Below are 17,466 nucleotides of genomic sequence, written 5' to 3'. Positions count from 1 at the left end.
GGCACTCACGATCGGGGATCGCGCTGCTGCAGGCCCCTCCCCTTAATAATGGGAGGAAGGCCTGCAGTACCACAGTGTGCCGTGCCGCAGCGTGTGGCGCTGCGGCACGTTGCGCTGTGATATTCAGTTTCAGCGCCCTAAGAGGGACGCGGAGCGCCTCGAGCCTCGCCCCGTCTCCATCTAGGGGCGCTGAAACTGAATTTCTGACATTCGTTAGTGCTCCGAACGCTGCGCAAAAATCAGCGCTCAGGCGAACTTGGCGCCACTTTGGCGCCTCAACCCAATTTCTAGGCCTAAGTGTACTGTGAGAAGTAAAGTGCTGCACTAGTTAAAAGTGCTGTATTTAAGAGTGCACTGTATTAAAGGTGCTGTATTTAAGTAAAAGAGTGTTGCACTAAGCAAAAGAGTGCTGTAGTGGACAATAAGTGTACTATGTTAAGTAAAAGTGCTGTATCGAGCACAGGTGTGTTGTATTCATTATTTTAAGTTATTTTTTTTTGTTTCAATAAATACTGGTCTGTTTTGCATCCAACCACGAGTCTCGTTTCTGTCTACATCGCTACCGAATAAATCCGGCAGTCAGAACCAGGAAAGGGGAGCGCTTCGAAACCACACGGGGCTCTGGAGCAGCTCAGAGGCTTCTGACTGGCCAGAGACAATAATCCCATCCCCGTTAATAATTCCTACATGGTAGAACATCAGGGCTATGCCATTATGAAGACTTAATATGGAGCTGGTTTGTTGAATAAGTTTAACTACTTATCTTGGATCTCAGCCCACGAGCAGATAACCTTTCTTTTGATTGGCAGTAAATATAGCCGTTTCTGTTATATAATCTCATGTATAGTTACTGCTTCCTGTTTTGAACAGCCAATCAACACAGGTGTGAGTAACACGAGAACAGCACTGGTTTATTCGGCTGCTAATTTCAAAGAGTTACTCCAGGTTTGATTGTGCCTTGCAAGTACTGGAAGAGATGGACAAAACTCCTCTGAGAGGCAATGAAAGGCATCTGCCCGGACTGAAATGTACAACCGAGGCCTCACACAGGGCCACAGAACTGCAGCAAGGAGCAGTCACAGGTCTAAGTCAATAAAGGAAACATTTTTGTTAGCTAAGTGCCGACTCCAGTAAAATCCTAGCTTAATGTTTGTTCTGCAAATTTTAATCGCATCTCTGAAATATTCAGTGGAAGTCCTTGTCAAACACCTAGTTGTGAGATTTTATTTATTACATTTCCTAGTATGCGTTATACACTATCCATTTGAAGTTTGAGTCATGCTTTATCCCCTGTATTTAAGCTACACTGTAAGACTAATTATAGAATCAACTATCGTGTAAGAATTCTACTTTTATGCACATGTACATCTGTCAAGTGTGTGAAATAGCAAATTCTGTCGTTATGTTAAGGTGATTCAACCCCTTGTAAAAGTGGTACTAGAGGTTAGTTACCCTCAACTCACAGACAGGACAGAGCCTCCCACTGGAATGTTTGTGGTCCTATTTTTGCAGATTCACTTCTAGGATTTTACAACAGTACAGTTCAGCTTCAGATCTAAGTATCCAGTTATAGGATAGATTCAGGTTATAACTACAACAGGCTTATAAACTGATGCTGCAAAGATTAATAGAGCACGGTACTCATAAGATTGTACATTTTTTTTGTATGTTTTTATCCCCAAATTCCGCAAAATCCACAAAATCAAGAATATTAAAATATTTTTGATAGAAAACAAAAACAAAGAATCAAGTTACAGGTAGATAAGTAGTAGGGTTAGACAAATGAACATAGGTGAAAAGAGTAGGATAACATTTCCATTCACAACATCATGCTGTACCCAATTCTGATACTTTGGAATCACAGATGACACTTTATTTTGAGTTCCCAATTTTAAATTCCTTTTCTGCCCTCTTTAAATCCCTCAGATCATGTAGCATCCCTAGTTAAAAGAGCAAACAGTTACAAGCTGCTTTCAGTGTCGCTCTTGAGCCGATCACTGGAAGATGGTCAAGAAGTGCCCTAGAATAATTATCTTGCCCATTTTGCCTCATCATTTTGCAAGAAAGTGTCTGCCTCCCCTCAATGCCTTCTCTGATGTCACAGACAAGATTAGATATTCACTTGGAGGGAAATTATAGACATGAACCTTATACTGGTACTCCATGACAGAGTGCATGAGAGAGTTCCTTTTGTTTCTCTCTCACACCTGGCAGCTATCTCTTGCCCTGCCAGTACACTTTACACCTAATCTCAGCTTATTACCATCTCGTTTAGCTCTTTTGTTTCTTTCACTTCTTTTGTCCAATCGCAGCCCTGCCTTCGATCTAATTTCTTTTCCTTCCAGTTTTGAAGAAGGGTTCGACCCGAAACGTCAACTCAAATTTCTCTCCATGGATGTTGCCTGACCTGCTGAGTTTTTCCAGCATTTTCTGTTGTTATAAGGGATTTACAAGTCCATTTTTATGAAATATAGATATCGAGGCATGTGAGTTGAAATTTAAGAAGAATATGATGCATTGCAGATTCTTAGTCAGGTGTGTCCATATTATTCATGAACTGCATTGCGATAAAGGAAAATATTGATGCTCTATCAAGGCTACGGTTTCTGCTTGTTTCAGGAATATTTTGGCAATGCAGCAGATGGAACTGGTTACCATAAACAAATCAGAGGATGCAAAGATTGGTCAACCAAATATATGCCCTACTTCTTTGTCACCACAGAAACCAATTTATATTGGCTTTTAACACTTTACCTAATGAAAGACAGCACTGTGGGCATTGGTGAGATATTGTAACACACATCCAACTGTTTTAAGAAGCACATCATTTTAATGGAACTGCAGAAAATAGGGGAGACTGAACAAAAAGTAAGGAACAGACATGTAGGGGGGAATTTTTCGGGGGTCCACAGACACGTTTGGTGGCGGGTCGGCTGTGTTAAGTCTGTGTGTTATAGTGATAATTACTACACAGACTACAAGAGTAAATTCAACAGGTCTTTACTGGTTGGAGGTAGGGACTATACTGAATACAATATTACTACACAGTGCTTATATACCGGTGTGGTCACCACTGGTATTACGTATACAGCAGCCAGAGAAAGTAGTACATCTCTTAAGGTGGAACAGGCTTAAGTTCTCTTAAGGTGGAACAGGTTACATACACCACAATCCTCCCTTTTTAGCTTAACAGTCATATCCCCATTTAACATAACATAATAACATATATACATATATAACTTCAGGTATAACAGTTCAAAGGTTCAGTCTCTCAGGAGGCTTTCTGATGCGGCTTGGATAACGCCTCTCAGTAGTCTCTGATTCTTGTTGTTGAGGTGCCTCCTCTATTTGGTTTCCAATGTATTGTGTGTCATCATCATCAAGTACATTCCCTGCCGAGGTAGATGCTTCAGGTTCATTAACGTCTTCCACAGTTGTCTCTGTCACAACCATGGGTTCGACCCTTGCTCTCGACTCTACCAGTTGATCCGCATGACGCCTTATCACATTATGACCAATATCTACTGTGTACATCAGAGGTCCTTGTCTGGCCCAAATTGTTCCGGACTGCCATTTTTCGTTTCCATAGCCCCTTGTCAACACTGGTTGTCCTACGTCGAAAGTTCGAGTGGTCTTGTTGTTAATATGCCGAAACTGTTTGTTTTCCACTTCCCTCCGCACATTTGGTTTTAACAAGTCCAACTTGGACCGCAACCTCCTGTTATAAAACATCATGGCAGGACTTTGGTTAGTCACTGCATGATCGGCGTTTCGATATGACATCAGGAACTTGTCGACCTTGTGTTGCAGCGGAATCTGATCATCGTTCATGGCCTTAATAGCCTTTTTGAATGTCTGGACAAATCTTTCAGCCAACCCGTTTGTCGCCGGATGATATGGGGCAGAGGTATAATGTTTTACTCCATTCTTCTTTAAGAATTGTCGGAATTCTTCCGATACAAACTGTGGTCCGTTGTCCGAACAGATCTGTTCTGGCAATCCGTTCCTTGCGAATATTGTTCTTAACACCGCAATTGTCTTTTCTGAAGTAGTGGTATTCATCTTGATGACTTCTGGCCATTTGGAATGTGCGTCCACCGCGATTAGGAACATGGAGTCCATGAATGGACCAGCAAAGTCAATGTGTATGCGTTGCCATGGGGCTGAAGGCCATTCCCATGGGTGTAGCAGTGCTATCGGAGGTGAATTTTGCACTTTTTGGCACCCAGCGCAGCTTTTCGTTAACTCCTCAATCTGTTGGTCAATACCCGGCCACCATACATAAGCCCTAGCAAGACTTTTCATTTTAACTCCCCCCAGATGACCTTCATGCAGTTCGTTTAAAACTCTTTCCCTTAACTTGGGAGGAATAATCACTCTTGTCCCGTACATCAAGGTACCATGGCAGACGGACAGCTGGTCTCGCCTTGCCGAAAATGCCGGTAACAGAGGATCACCCCGTGTTGGCCATCCTTTCACTGTCACCTCGTAGACTCTGGACAGTGTCGGGTCATTCCTGGTTTCTCTTTCAATACTTGCATTGGTGACTGGTAAACACTCGATGATGGTCGAATGAAATAACTCAACAGGGTCAACTTTCGTCGTGTCTTCTTCTTCAGGTAGTGGCAGGCGCGACAGCCCATCAGCATTGCCATGCTGTTTCGTACCTTTGAATTCTATTTGATATTGATGTGCCCCTAGGAAAAGAGACCATCTCTGGAGACGCTGCGCTGTCATCACCGAAACACCCTTCTTAGGGTTAAAAATGGATACCAACGGTTGATGGTCTGTCAGAAGTGTGCATTTTTGGCCCTGCAGGTAATGATTAAACTTCTTCACTCCCCATACAAGGCTAAGAGCCTCCCTATCGATCTGCGCATAGTTGCGCTCAGCGGAGGTCAATGATCTGGATGCAAACGCGACTGGCCTTTCCGTGCCATTTGGCAACTTGTGTGAGAGTACTGCCCCAATACCATATGGAGAAGCATCACAAGCCAACCGAATAGGCAGTGTCGGGTTGAAGTGAGCCAACACTTCCTCTGAGGTGATCAATTCTTTGCTTTTGCGAAATGCCTTCTTACAGTTTTCGCCCCATTCCCATGGTACCCCTTTCTGTAAAAGAGCGTTTAACGGGTGCAGTACCGTGGATAGATTTGGCAGAAATTTATGGTAATAGTTAATTAATCCTAGAAACGACCTCAACTGAGAGACATTCTCCGGAGCGGGAGCCTTTACAACTGCCTCAATCTTGTCAGGAGACTTATGAAGCCCCTCCCGGTCAATGACATGGCCACAGTACGAGATCCGCTTCTGGAAGAACTCACATTTCTGCCGATTTACTCTAAGTCCATAGGCCTAGAAATTCAGTTGCGTGCGCCAGCCGTTAGCGCCTTAGGAGGAGTAGATCTCGAGCGCTAGGCACTTAGCGGCCGGGCGCAGGGAGATCTGCGCCTACGCCCAACTTCAGTGGACATTTAGCGCCGGCGCAAAGTGTTTGCGCGCGCTCAGATGCGCGCGCAGCTTATGACGTCATTTCGTCGTGCAACGCCCTTTGTGCGCCCCAAACCGGAACTTCAGTCGCGCCCGCCCAATGTGGGCATGGCGATGCTAAGAACTGTGAAGTGGAACGCAGCAGAGGCCCTGCGGGCCTCGGGGAGCACTAATTAAAGGGCACTTACACTGAACTATAAAGGCCAGCCATTTTGCTGCAATGACTTTTGTGCAACGGATTTCTGGACAGAGACCAAGGAAGAGACCTTACTGATTTGGCCCAACATAGGAGAGATATTTTTGGCTTCTGGCCAGAGCTTGGAAATTTGCCTCATTGTGATTTCATTGTTTGCAAGTATATTATGGGGGCTGCATGGGGTTCCAACCCTCAGTTCCAGCATTATGTGCGAAGGGCTCGCAGACGCTGTGTGAGAGGGGCAGCCATGCCTAGACGCAGAGGGGGCATCAGGCGTCGGCAACGTAGGCCTTACCCACTCAGGGAATACCGCCAGCAGGTGTCCTATCTCACCATGACTGCCGCGCAGTGTGTTAAGAGGCTGCGCTTCAGAAGGGAGGTGGTTGCAGAGATCTGCCAGCTGCTTCACAGAGATCTGCATCCACAGCTGATGTGCAGGACGTCTCTGTCGGTGGAAGTGAAGGTCACGGTGGCTCTGAACTTTTATGCAAGCGGCTCCTTCCAAGCCGCTGCTGGGGACATAGCTAACATATCCCAGTTCGCCGTGCATCGCTGCATCCGGCAGGTCACCGATGCCCTTTTCACAAGGAGACACCAATTCATCTCCTTCCCCATGACCCTGGAGAGGCAGGAGCAGCATGCAGTCGGATTTGCGAGGATCGCGGACTTCCCCATGTTGCAGGGCGCCATTGACTGCACGCATGTGGCTTTGCGGGCACCTATCGACAATGCCGAGGATTACCGCAACCGGAAGGGCTACCATTCCCTCAATGTACAGCTGGTGTGTGACCACAGGCAGCGCATCCTAGCTGTCAATGCCCGCTTTCCAGGCAGCAGCCACGATACATTTATCCTGCGCCAGACTACTGTGGCTGACATGTTCCAGGCACAGCCTCCCCCAAGAGGATGGCTTATCGGGGACAAAGGCTATCCTTTGTGTACATGGCTCATGACCCCGCTCCGCGCGCCCAGGACCCCTGCTGAGGAGGCATACAACGAAAGCCATCAAGCCACAAGGAACATCATAGAGCAAACGATTGGCGTCCTCAAGCAACGGTTCCGCTGCCTGGATCGCTCCGGCGGATCTCTACAGTATTCGCCGGATAGAGTCTCCCAGTTCGTCGTCGTTTGCTGCATGCTGCACAACCTGGCTATCCGCAGGACTCAGGCACTGCCACCTCACGTTGGACCACCACCTCAGGAGGACGAGCAGGAGGACCATGAGGAGGAGGAGCAGGAGGAGGAGGAGTACCAGCCCAGGAGGGAGCCACAAGGTCCAAGTGCCATCCGTCGGCGGCTTATTGAACGACACTTCTAGGCCCCCTGTCAGGGAATGGCTTGTGGCAATGAAGGGACATGAATGCAGCCGCTGCGCAAGCCCTCAGCCGGTTAACGCAACAACCACTTCAAACATTACACATGGACAAGCTGAATAAAGAAAAAGCTTTATTGAACAAACTCAGGGCCCTTCCCACATGAAACCCAAAAACAGACAACACCCCCAAAAAACAGTCAAAAACATATCTCACTCCCACAACCTGGGGAGGAATAACAAAACTTTTCCATCCAAATGGCCTTCATCCTCGGCCTTACCAAAAGAACCCCCCCCATAGACAACACAACCACCCCCATATAAAAAAACATTTGGCAACACACTCTACTTTGTATGCCGAGAGGGCGAGTCCTTGTCCAGCCTTTTCCGGCCCCTGGCCGACCTGCTGCTCCGCCTCAACCTGGGCCCTGTGGGTGCTGCAAGGCTGGGGGAAGGCTCCTGAGGGGCACATTGCGTGACGGCAGATGCCCTTGGGGGTCGGCCTAGACGAGCTCTGGCCCTCGAGGGGCCGGCTGCTGACTGCTGCAGCTGTGGCTGGGCAGCATCAGTCTGTCCAGCAGCTCGTGGCAGCTTCGCTGGGGGAGTGGCAGTGGCGGCTGCAGCAATGGGGGCAAGCTGGCTGATGCCAGGCGCTTGCTGCTCGCCTGAGACACTGGCACTCGGCCGGGCTGGCACTGCAGCAAGCGCAGCAATCTGCTGAAGGCCAGACCGCTGTGCTGATGCAGCGCGGCGGGTGCCCTGGCGATGCCTGGCTGAGACAGCGAGTGTGGCAGCAGTGAGTGCCCGCACTGCCCTGGTCTGTGCCCGCATCAGACCAGCCAGTGACTGCACGGCACCACTGATCAACTGGCCACTCGCTGCCTGTGCTGCCCTGAAGTCGTCCCGACTCGCGTCCTGTGCTGCCCTGAATTCGGCCCGACTCGCGTCCTGTGCTGCGCCGAATTGTTCGAGACCCCTGGCCTGTGCTGCCCCGAGTTGTTCGAAACCCCTGGCCTGTGAGGCCCCGAAATCGGACACACTATGAGCCAGGGACTCAATGGCCTCAGGCAACCGTGCCACAACCCCCATGAACTCGGTGTGCCAGCGATCCGAGTCCGCGGACATTTGATCGAGGAGGCGCACCTCCTGGGCGAGGACCGTCTCCGGACCGGAGGCCGGACTCTCCCTCTGGGGAGAAGGCAGCCGAGCTGCCCGACCCTTCCCGCGTGGCTCGACGCCACTGGGCACAGGAGCTACACCCCCCTGCAACACTTCCCCCTGGCTCTCCTCCAGGGAAGACGTCTCCCCTCCATTGCCATCCCCTGGCGCGGATGAGGGTTCCCCCGATGGGCCGCCTTCCTCTTGCTCCTCCTCGTCCTCCTCTTCCGAGGGACTGTCAGTGGCAGCTTCAGGTACCTCCTCCTCACCAGCTGAAAGCAGGAAGGCACAAGAGTAGCTTTAGAGTGAGGACAGGGCGTCAGCGAGGGAGGCATGAGTGGTGGCATTCAGCGCATTGGTCGGACAGTGGCAAAGGATGTAGATCTGAAGCGCAAGGGGAACGAGAGAGGCCCAAAAGGTCATGTCCTTACCATTGGGGCCCAGCACAGGGTCGGCATCTCCACATGCAACGGGGCCAATCAGCCGGCCACCCATGAGTCGACCCACGCGCTCCTCCAGGTCACTGAGCTGCTGGAACTGGGTACGGCCTCCCCCGGTGACAGTCCGGCTCTTCAGATTCTGGGCCAGCTTGGCCTGCAAGAGAAAGGACGGCCTCTAAGTACAGTGTGGTGCCCTGTTGTTGTGTGCACTGCCTCCTATGGTCGAATAGCTTGGCCAGTGTGTAAAGTGCAGAAAGTGCAATGGATGTTCATGCCAGTGTCATAGCTGCTGGATGAGGGCTGGCCATTAGGGCTTTGAGGTCCCTTTGCCCATAATGTGAGGTGCACATGCAAGGATGAGGAGGACACTGGAAAGGGTACTCACCCTGACAATCCGAGTGAGGTCGTTAAACTTTTTCCGGCATTGGGCACCAGTCCTGGGGACATCACAGGTGGCTGTGACCCTCTGGGCGATATCCCTCCAGGCTCTCCTGTAGACCCTGGTGGCAGGCTTCTTGCCACTGTCCGGGAACAAGATATGGCGTCTCCTCTCCAAAGCCCTAACCAGCACCTTTAAATCATGGGCAGAGAAGCGCTGCGCTCGCTCACGGGCCCTCTGCATCCTTCCTGGCGCTATTTCTCTCCAGCAGCAGTGTTTAGGCCTAGCTGGAGGGCTGCAGTATCCAGGGCGTGGCAGCAGACCAAGTCGACCCTTCCCCCTTTAAGAGCTGGCCGGCGCCAGGGTGTCTGCTGTCAATCAAGACATGACCGCACCTGCGCTGCGCCCGGCCTCGGCGGTATCAGTCTGCACCGCCGGCTTAGCGCCTAAAGATAGCCGTGCATCGCCAGTTTTAGCGCTCGAGCAAACTCCTTGGCCAAAGCTACTGAATATCGGCGAAGTGGCCTCCACTTTCCGGCGGGCGCAAACTTTAGCGGCCGCCCGACTTTACCGCCCCAAAAGTGGCTATACTGAATTTCTAGGCCATACTCTTTCAGTCTGTTGAGCACCAGTTCCAAGTTTGCGAGATGTTGTTCATCACCATCACCTGTGATCAGAATATCGTCCAGGTAACATTGTGTGCCTGGAATTCCCTGTAATACCTGCTCCATGACCCTCTGCCAAATTGCTGGAGCCGATGCCACTCCAAAAACCAGCCTATTGTACCGGTACAACCCTCGATGCGTGTTGATCGTGAGGTATTGGCGTGACTCTTCCTCAACCTCCATCTGCAAGTACGCCTGTGCCAGGTCTATCTTGGTGAAGTGTTTCCCGCCAGACAATGAAGCGAAAATATCCTCAATCCGTGGAAGCAGATACTGCACCGTGTGAAGCACCGGATTAATGGTGATTTTGAAATCTCCACAGATGCGAACCTTCCCTGGATCTCCTGGCTTGTTGCTCGCAGGACGTTTCATAACGGGAACAATGGGCATAGCCCACTCACTCCAATCTACCTTAGACAGTACACCTGAACGTTCTAGTGCTTCCAGTTCCGCTTCAACAGTAGGTCGTATTGCATAGGGTACCGGTCTGGCTTTAAAAAATTTTGGTTGTGCATGTTCATCAATCTTGATGTTTGCCGTAATTCCTCTCAGTGTTCCCAGTCCTTGCTGGAACACCTCTTTAGCATCATCCAATATTCTGGACAATCGTTTAGGTTTGACATCTGTTTCCCCGGAATCTACCGTTAGTGCCTTCAAGGAGTGCCAGTCCATATTCATTTTCCTAATCCACTCCCGTCCTAGTAGTGGTGGACCTCCTTCAGGTAGCACATATAAGTCCATTACTTGGCTTTCTTCGCCCTTGTGGACCACTTCTACCTCTATTTTTCCGATGGGGTACACTCTTTGCCCCGTGTATGTTTTCAATATAATCTCCGTATCCTGTAGGGGAATATGTTGGAATAATCTTCTGTAATCTTTCTTATTCATGACCGTCAATGCCAATCCAGTGTCCAATTCCATTTTTACTTGGACTCCTGCTATCTGAAGAGTGACCCAAATTGTCTGGAGATCTGCATCCTTACCAACATTGTGTACTCTTAAGCTATCCAGTTCATTACTGCTAGCGTCTGAATCTGACTTCTGTTCGGTCAAACTGTTCTTTGTCACCTTGTGTACCTTTGCGTATTTTCCTTGCGGTGACTTTTTGTTGCTGGTCTTCTTTCCTGACCGGCATACTTTAGCTATGTGGCCAAGCCTGCCACACGTTCTGCATTCTTGGTTTTTAAACCAACACTGGTTCTGATCGTGCGTTGTCTTTCCACAACGATAACATTTGACAGAACTCAAACCCAATTTGTTTGTACCGAGTTCCGGTGACCATAGCTGCATTACTGCCGTGCCTCTCGCTGCGGCTTCGTGTGCTGCTGCCATAGTGACCGCCTTCTCAAGCGTCAGCTCATTCTCCTCGAGCAGTCGCTTTTGTGTATCCTGTTTAAATAAACCACACACAAATTTATCTCGTAGTGCCTCTGTCAGTCCCGTTCCAATCTGACAATATTTTGCTAGCTTACGTAATTCCATCAAATATTCAGCATTGCTTTCATTCTGCAGCTGCCTTCTATCGTAAAATTTAAATCGTTCCGCTAGCATCAGCGGCGTGGGGTTTAGATGATTTTTCAGGACAGTAACAATCTCATCGAACGTCTTATCCGCCGGTTCATCTGGTGATAACAGGTGTTTCAATTGCCCGTATGTCTTCGCACCCATTAAATTTAATAATGTTAGTGCTTTATCTGCATCAGGAATTTTATTTGCCTTACAATAATTTTGTATGCGTTCTACATACATGGCCCAATCTTCGATGTCACTATCAAAGGTATTAATGTTCCCATGTTTAGGCATCATTGCAATTTATTGTATTTTTATGTTATCCAAGATGGCGGCTTCCCGCTCTTGTCGTCGTCCTCCGCCCACAAAATGGCGGTTTTCCCGCGCTTGGCAATCTTCAACCGTCCCCCGACGCTGTCTCCGCTTCACCGCGGCTCTCGCGCCTTCAGTTTCCCCAGACGCTGCGCCTTTTAGCCCGAATGCGGCCCTTATCTCCGGCCGCGATCGATGTCCCCACGCTGCGCCTCTCGCTCGAAAATGGCCCGGCCCTTATCTCCGGTCGCGATCGATCTCACCGCCCTTATTCCTCCGTCTTCCCAGCCCCGTCTGTACAGCCAACGCGGTTGACTTTCTGTCGCGTCGCTGCCCGGCTTACCCACCACCGAGGTAGAAAGAAGAAAGCTGACAGTCGCTGATGGAGGCTTCGAGGTCAGGATGTCTTCTGCACTTCGGTTTCTCGATGCCTGCCACTCGACGTGTCTTCCAGTAGAGTGATGAGGGTGGAAACCTCTCTTCGACGTCCTGTCTGTGGACGAAGCCGCTGTGGAAATAACTGCCGCAGGGTAAGAATCGGACTCGTCGCCACTGTTAAGTCTGTGTGTTATAGTGATAATTACTACACAGACTACAAGAGTAAATTCAACAGATCTTTACTGGTTGGAGGTAGGGACTATACTGAATACAATATTACTACACAGTGTTTATATACCGGTGTGGTCACCACCGGTATTACGTATACAGCAGCCAGAGAAAGTAGTACATCTCTTAAGGTGGAACAGGCTTAAGTTCTCTTAAGGTGGAACAGGTTACATACACCACAGGCTGGGAAAAAATTTTTTGACAGTGAGTAGGGAACCCGCTGTCACCCTGCCTCCATGCTAGTCTCCCAGATGTCGAGTCTGTCATCATTGATGCGGCGGGGGAGGCAACTTAGATTATTAAGAGCTTGTTAACAGGCACTTAAAAACTATTTTAAGCTCACCTTTAGATTTTTAGAGTTCACCCGCGACTTCCCCGCTGCTCAAGGAGGTCGGGTGTTGTGTCAGGATGGGATGATTTCTTAACTTGACAGCTGCAAATGGTCTATAAAAGCTCCCATTTCTTGGCTGTTCACTTTCCAAGGTCAGAATCTGTTGCTTACTACATTTGGAAGACAGATTGAGCTTTATGCAGGTTGCAAGTGTTTAGAGCAAACTCTCCATCCAGTGTCACCTCATTAGAACAACCTCTCTCACCACTGACAGATCGCTTCTGTCATCTCAACTTCACCTGCCATCTATCTCATCATCATCAGTGCCCTTGAAAACATCTCACCTTGGTCCTCCGAATCCCACCACAATCAGCACCAACACCCAACACCAGCAGCACCAACAACACCAGCAGCACAAACAACACCACCACCAACCTTCTCCGCAATCAAGTGGTGCTGCACAGGACACAGGGCATCAGCACTTGACAACATTGCTGCCCAGGACGCCAGGGATGGCCTCAACATAGCCAGATTTACTTCACTTGACACTGTACACCCTGGCTGCCACATGATGCGCCAGATTGGCACCGCCCCACACCAACACCATAAAGCATCCCTACAATGCTGAAGACATTCCTTTCACACTCATCACCATTGGTGGGAGGGGGGGTGTACTGTTATGTCTCACCATTCACTGCAACTCACTAAGCCACTTCTAAAGGTGCACACAAATCTGTCCAAGAACGCAAAAAGTGTTGAAAATAAAGATTTCAATGTTTGACACGACATTAACAGAAACTTCACATAAACATTGGCTAAAACACCCAAGTGTCTACCCTTGTGTATTGTTAGTTGGTATGATTGGACTAGGATGAGGGTGAGTGTGAGGGGTGGCGAGTGAGATGTGGAAGTGATAATATAGATAGAGAGGGATGGGTGGAGGTGCAAGGTAAGTTGTTGTGAGTAAAGATGTGCAGGAGTAGGGTAGGGAAGGCAGAGTGATGTGGATGTGACGAGTGGCACAGCAGGATGAGGTTGAGTGTGGCTTTGCAGTAACATTTCGTGATCTACTGGGATCATTGAAAGGTTTGCACCACTGCAGCCTGGTCCTCCTGATGACATCCCTGCTTGTGCCCTCCTGTGCAATGTGCAACCAGGCTGTGTTGGTCTCCTGGTGAGTTCTCTTCCACCCGTTGGAAGGGAAGAGAATCTCCCTGCGTGCTGTGACTCCCTCCATAAGCATATGGAGGGAGTCATGGGAGATCCTGGGTGCAGCCCTGCACTTCTGTGCAGTGCTTGTCTGTGTTTGCTGCACTTCAATGCTGTAGAATACTGACAGCACAACTGTCAAGGTCAATTTGGACATGGCCCCTTTAAGGAAACCGGCTGATGACGCGTCATCAAATGACGTCATCAGACCCGCTTCATTTTAATTGGTCGGGAATCTCGTAGGGCGGGCTTAACAAGCCCAATCAACAGAAAATTCTTCTCACAGAGCGGGATGGAGCCAGGAGCGGGGTCGCAAACCGCCACCTACCTCAGCAGAACTGTCAACATCAATTTGCACATGGTCCCTTTAAGGAAACTGGCTGGTAACATGTCATCAAGTGACATCATCAGACCCGCTTCCTTCAATTGGCTGGGATATGCGCTGGGCAGACTTAACAAGCCCAATCATCATAAGATCACTCTACAGAGCAGGCTGGAGCCAGCAACAGGGTCGCACCCCACCACCGACCCTGGCCGCACCATACCCAGCTCGGTAGGCAAAATCACGGCTGTAAACTTTGTTACAATATTGAAGCACTTGAATTCAATGACTAATCAAATTTAACTAAATAGGTGATCTGTGTCATAAACTAGTGGTCTATGGTTTGGAGGGAGGGGCGAAAGGAGATGGCATTTGCCACATAATTCATGACTTCTATAGACTTAGTGACTATAGGCTCAGCCACAACAGGGGAAGCTTATTCTCTTGTTCTACTCTTGCAAGGTACCATTTACTGTCCTTATTTAAACCACTGTTATGTTGTTGTTACGCCATAAACTGAACTAGTTGGAAGATTTGTTTAGGTCACAGAGGTGTGCTGCATCTTCCCTGAATGTCAAATGTATACTTAATTGAGCAAAGGTGCATCTCAGCAGTGATTGGCTAACTAACCAGCACGAGGCAATCACCATAGTGTGCTGGAAGTGAATGCTTTTCATTCTCACAGAAGTATTGACTCCATTGTCTATGATATAGTGGTAGAATGACCAGGCACTGGGCTTCACAAAGAGTTGTATAAACTGAATCATAACTAATAGAAGAAATTTCTGTGTATTGAAGATGTAATTCCACCATCCCACAAATCAGTAATGTTCCCATTCCTCCCTTGACAAGTATCAATGGAGAACGATTGTGAAAATGATTCAGCATTAGTTAAAATGTACTGAGATGTAATTACGCACACAGATGGAAATTTTCTTGTAAACTATAAGGCCTCAATTTAAACCACAGTTTACATTTTTCTTTTTTAGTATATGTGCACAACACTGTTCTTAATTATCTATTTTGCACCGTGGCTAAATTTGGGGCATTTTTTTTCATTGTGCAAATTAAGCACCTTGTACAAATAGAAAGTTCCAGCACATTAATTTTTCAATAAATTTAGTGTCCGATATAAAGTCAATAAATTATTTTAACTTACTGAGGTCATAAGACAGTATTTATGGGCACATAAATGAATCTGGGTAACTTCCAGGCCTCTTAAAATCAAAAAGACAGCCATGAGGGGCTCCATACAGAACTGGGAATTGTATCTGAGTCTGGATGACTCCTACCATAAACATTCTGCATTCATTCATGCAAAGGAGCAGCGATATGCTAACTGTTCTATAGTGAGACCTAACCTTGGCAAACCACTTTATTTTCTATTTAGAATTCAAAATTACGTTAAACCAAAATTATCCATATTTCTCCAAGTGTTTTTCAGAAAATGGTCCAACTCTAATAAATGAGTTTTGCAATTGGTCTCACTATAAATATGCATTTTACTAACATTTAAATTCATTTTAATCTTCCCACCAAGCTCTTTATGTTAGTTGATTGCCATGCAAAGCGTTGATGCTACAGGGATACATTTTGGGGGGAAAAAATCTGCTTTTCTATTGATATTTTTGACTAAACCAACATAAGTTATTGCAAATGCAATTAAGGGGATTTATGAAGAGCACTGGCCAAATGTGTCTTTATAAATGAAGGTCCTGGGGGAAAAACCATGGCAGGCTGCTTAAAAATTGGTTAACCTCACTACACTTGGGTGCCAGTCTGAGTTGCAGTAACTGAAAAACGTTGAGCAGAGCTGTGCTGTTTCCCTGCGGTGGGGAGGTTTACAACTGGCAGTCCCTAGTGCCTCCTGGCAGCGAGCTACAGGTAGCTAGTTAGCTGGCAGAGATTTGGGAAGCAGGTTATCCACTCACAACCCACCGTCTCAGCAGCAGAGGTGTCAGGGGCAAGCAGATTGAAGATGTGGAAATAACTTACTCCAAGAAAAGCCACATTTAAAAATGCCTGAAAATCCACAGGTGCGGGGAGGTTTTGTGTTATTGTTTGAGGGATGGGAGTCTTGTATTCATTAAAGTGAAGAAAGCCAGTGTTGAGCAATATTGTTTTCCACTTTTGTACCGAGTCGCAGCATACATTGCAAGGTCAAGGTATGGGCCGTGTAAAGCTCCTCCTATACTCTCCCAACAACGGAACTGAAAAATAACTCCAGAAGAGGTATTATCAGCTGCACCTGTGTGACGCTTCTATTTCCCAAATTACTTGCCCTTCTGGGCTGAGAGAGATTGCCCAGTTCTTATTGAATTGTAGGACATTTTTACATTGTGGATTTGCATCTTCTGTGAGCTTAGTTGGAACTGCACAAATTCATTTGACTTGAGCTAGAGATAACTTCAGTCCATCTAGCCAGCCCAGATTTCAAAAACAGAATATGCACTTAAACACCTACATCACTGAATTAATTTTCTCACCAAATACTTGTCCAACTCGCTATTAAAATTACTGATGTTATAATCCTCGATGGCCTCACTCTGAAGCCCATTCCAAACATTCACCACCCTTTGAGTGAAATAGCTATATTTGGTCTGTCCACTTATCTTTCCTCTTCTGAACTTCTTCCCATGCTCCCCATTGTTTTTGTCGCCACGGTAAATCATTTTCAGGGTTTAACTTATTGATATCCTCGAGGATCTTTGAGTTTGTCAATAAGATGTTCTCTCAGCCTTCTCTAGAGCAAACAAACTCTGTTTTTTTAGTTTCTTCTTGAAGCTCAGGCATCTGATGCCAGGTAACAAACGGTTAGCCCTTAGCTGCACCTTTTCCTTCCTGTAATATGTTGACCAGAATTGCACACACAACACACCTGGAATTAACCTACAGAGATTCCAAAGCTCTATTTTCCATTAACTCTGGTGCATCACTCATGCCGTTGGTCATTTCGACAGTTTGATATTCTTCCTTGTTCAGCTGGGTAAAGGTCAATATGTAGTTGGAACTTTACAGTGTAAGTCGTATGCATGTCCATAAATATTATGAGTATTCTTTGTAGAACCAAAGTCATCTTTACTGAAATGTATCTAAACTGCCAGAGATATTTGTGTCAGACTGGGAATATGGCAAGAATGTTGTGTAGGTTGAATTTTGAAATGTTGGTCGTCTTGACCATGAAAGGGCGGATTATCTGTTGATTTTCAAAGCACACTTTTTAAAATGTAAAAGGCACCCTGTGGCTGCACTTAACTTAGCCTTTAGATAAGGCATTGAAACAAGGCCCCTCTGTTCTGGTAGTTCAGGTGGATGTTAAAGATTCCATCGCAGTGTTCAAAGAACAGCAAAATGATGGCCTGCCCAATATTCTTTCTTCAACCAATACTATCATCTAACTAAAAACAGAAAATGCTGAAAATACTCAGCAGGTCAGGCAGCATCTGTGGAGAGAGAAACAGAGTTAACATTTCAGGTCGATGACCCTTCGTCAGAAACATTAACTCTGTTTCTCTCTCCACAGATGCTGCCTGACCT

The sequence above is a fragment of the Somniosus microcephalus genome, chromosome 12 (genome assembly GCF_052327205.1).
Source record: "Somniosus microcephalus isolate GS21.2 chromosome 12, FLI_Smic_1.0, whole genome shotgun sequence".
NCBI lineage: Eukaryota > Metazoa > Chordata > Chondrichthyes > Squaliformes > Somniosidae > Somniosus > Somniosus microcephalus.
Note: the sequence above shows the minus strand (reverse complement) of the source record.